Genomic DNA, 2,500 nt, shown 5'->3' with positions numbered 1-2,500 from the left:
CTGGTTAGTACCTGGATGGGAGACCGCCTGGGAATACCAGGTGTTGTAGGCTTTTTCTTTTCTCACAGTCCAGGGAGAGCTTTTTGCCATGTGTTTCTTGCTCATCATCAAAGCTTTAAACCCTTATTTGAACCTTCTCACCTTCTCTGTCCTGTCCCAGGGCTTATAATTCTTTCTGTCTGTCGACAAGCAGCAGCAGCAGCAGCAGCAGCAGCAGCAGCAGCAGCAGCAGCAGCAGCAGCAGCAGCAGCAGCAGCAGCAGCAGCAGAAGAATAAGAGAAGTAAAATAAAAAACTTTCACACCTGCAGCCATACCACCCTGAAAGCGCCCGATCTCGTCTGATCTCGGAAGCTAAGCAGGGTTGGGCCTGGTTAGTACCTGGATGGGAGACCGCCTGGGAATACCAGGTGTTGTAGGCTTTTTCTTTTCTCACAGTCCGGGGAGTGCTTTTTGCCATGTGTTTCTTGCTCATCATCAAAGCTTTAAACCCTTATTTGAACCTTCTCACCTTCTCTGTCCTGTCCCAGGGCTTATAATTCTTTCTGTCTGACGACAAGCAGCAGCAGCAGCAGCAGCAGCAGCAGCAGCAGCAGCAGCAGCAGCAGCAGCAGCAGCAGCAGCAGCAGCAGCAGCAGCAGCAACAGAATAAGAGAAGTAAAATAAAAAACTTTCACACCTGCGGCCATACCACCCTGAAAGCGCCCGATCTCGTCTGATCTCGGAAGCTAAGCAGGGTTGGGCCTGGTTAGTACCTGGATGGGAGACCGCCTGGGAATACCAGGTGTTGTAGGCTTTTAATTTTTTCTCACAGTCCGGGGAGAGCTTTTTGCCATGTGTTTCTTGCTCATCATCAAAGCTTTAAACCCTTATTTGAACCTTCTCACCTTCTCTGTCCTGTCCCAGGGCTTATAATTCTTTCTGTCTGACGACAAGCAGCAGCAGCAGCAGCAGCAGCAGCAGCAGCAGCAGCAGCAGCAGCAGCAGCAGCAGCAGCAGCAACAGAATAAGAGAAGTAAAATAAAGAACTTTCACACCTGCGGCAATACCACCCTGAAAGCGCCCGATCTCGTCTGATCTCGGAAGCTAAACAGGGTTGGGCCTGGTTAGTACCTGGATGGTAGACCGCCTGGGAATACCAGGTGTTGTAGGCATTTTCTTTTCTCACAGTCCGGGGAGAGCTTTTTGCCATGTGTTTCTTGCTCATCATCAAAGCTTTAAACCCTTATTTGAACCTTCTCACCTTCTCTGTCCTGTCCCAGGGCTTATAATTATTTCTGTCTGATGACAAGCAGCAGCAGCAGCAACAGAATAAGAGAAGTAAAATAAAACACTTTCACACCTGCGGCCATACCACCCTGAAAGCGCCCGATCTCGGAAGCTAAGCAGGGTTGGGCCTGGTTAGTACCTGGATGGGAGACCGCCTGGGAATACCAGATGTTGTAGGCTTTTAATTTTTTCTCACAGTCCGGGGAGAGCTTTTTGCCATGTGTTTCTTGCTCATCATCAAAGCTTTAAACCCTTATTTGAACCTTCTCACCTTCTCTGTCCTGTCCCAGGGCTTATAATTCTTTCTGTCTGACGACAAGCAGCAGCAGCAGCAGCAGCAACAGCAGCAACAGCAGCAACAGCAACAGCAGCAGCAACAGCAGCAGCAACAGCAGCAGCAGCAGCAGCAGCAGCAGCAGCAGCAGCAGCAGCAGCAGCAGCAGCAGCAGCAGCAGCAGCAGCAGCAGCAGCAGCAGCAGAATAAGAGAAGTAAAATAAAAAACTTTCACACCTGCGGCCATACCACCCTGAAAGCGCCTGATCTCGGAAGCTAAGCAGGGTTGGGCCTGGTTAGTACCTGGATGGGAGACCGCCTGGGAATACCAGGTGTTGTAGGCTTTTAATTTTTTCTCACAGTCCGTGGAGAGCTTTTTGCCATGTGTTTCTTGCTCATCATCAAAGCTTTAAACCCTTATTTGAACCTTCTCACCTTCTCTGTCCTGTCCCAGGGCTTATAATTCTTTCTGTCTGACGACAAGCAGCAGCAGCAGCAGCAGCAGCAGCAGCAGCAGCAGCAGAAGAATAAGAGAAGTAAAATAAAAAACTTTCACACCTGCGGCCATACCACCCTGAAAGCGCCCGATCTCGTCTGATCTCGGAAGCTATGCAGGGTTGGGCCTGGTTAGTACCTGGATGGGAGACCGCCTGGGAATACCAGGTGTTGTAGACTTTTTCTTTTCTCACAGTCCGGGGAGAGCTTTTTGCCATGTGTTTCTTGCTCATCATCAAAGCTTTAAACCCTTATTTGAACCTTCTCACCTTCTCTGTCCTGTCCCAGGGCTTATAATTCTTTCTGTCTGACGACAAGCAGCAGCAGCAGCAGCAGCAGCAGCAGCAGCAGCAGCAGCAGCAGCAGCAGCAGCAGAATAAGAGAAGTAAAATAAAAAACTTTCACACCTGCGGCCATACCACCCTGAAAGCGCCCGATCTCGTCTGATCTCGGAAGCTAAGCAG

General features: G+C 49.9%; 6 non-coding genes and 2 pseudogenes across 6 annotated transcripts in view; all 8 read left to right on the top strand.

Annotated features, from left to right (window-relative positions):
• The window catches only part of LOC128476537 (5S ribosomal RNA), a 119-nt gene extending 67 nt beyond the window's left edge, over positions 1–52 (top strand). Inside the window, exon 1 of the ribosomal RNA XR_008347546.1 lies at positions 1–52. This exon is cut by the window's left edge and continues 67 nt beyond it. This is a non-coding gene — a ribosomal RNA (5S ribosomal RNA).
• Positions 53–301: 249 nt separating this feature from the next.
• Positions 302–420, top strand: LOC128476675 (5S ribosomal RNA). Its single transcript, XR_008347678.1, has one exon. It is a non-coding gene; the product is annotated as a 5S ribosomal RNA (ribosomal RNA).
• A 255-nt stretch (positions 421–675) lies between these two features.
• Positions 676–794, top strand: LOC128476536 (5S ribosomal RNA). Its single transcript, XR_008347545.1, has one exon. It is a non-coding gene; the product is annotated as a 5S ribosomal RNA (ribosomal RNA).
• Positions 795–1,033: 239 nt separating this feature from the next.
• LOC128478904 (5S ribosomal RNA) lies at positions 1,034–1,152 on the top strand. Its single transcript, XR_008349802.1, has one exon. It is a non-coding gene; the product is annotated as a 5S ribosomal RNA (ribosomal RNA).
• Positions 1,153–1,338: 186 nt separating this feature from the next.
• LOC128480275 (uncharacterized) lies at positions 1,339–1,447 on the top strand (annotated as a pseudogene).
• A 329-nt stretch (positions 1,448–1,776) lies between these two features.
• On the top strand, positions 1,777–1,885 carry LOC128480066 (uncharacterized; annotated as a pseudogene).
• Positions 1,886–2,097: 212 nt separating this feature from the next.
• Positions 2,098–2,216, top strand: LOC128478989 (5S ribosomal RNA). Its single transcript, XR_008349884.1, has one exon. It is a non-coding gene; the product is annotated as a 5S ribosomal RNA (ribosomal RNA).
• Positions 2,217–2,441: 225 nt separating this feature from the next.
• The window catches only part of LOC128476535 (5S ribosomal RNA), a 119-nt gene continuing 60 nt past the window's right edge, over positions 2,442–2,500 (top strand). Inside the window, exon 1 of the ribosomal RNA XR_008347543.1 lies at positions 2,442–2,500. This exon is cut by the window's right edge and continues 60 nt beyond it. This is a non-coding gene — a ribosomal RNA (5S ribosomal RNA).

Source organism: Spea bombifrons, chromosome 2 (genome assembly GCF_027358695.1).
Source record: "Spea bombifrons isolate aSpeBom1 chromosome 2, aSpeBom1.2.pri, whole genome shotgun sequence".
Lineage (NCBI taxonomy): Eukaryota > Metazoa > Chordata > Amphibia > Anura > Pelobatidae > Spea > Spea bombifrons.
This window is presented reverse-complemented; position numbering and strand designations above follow the sequence as displayed.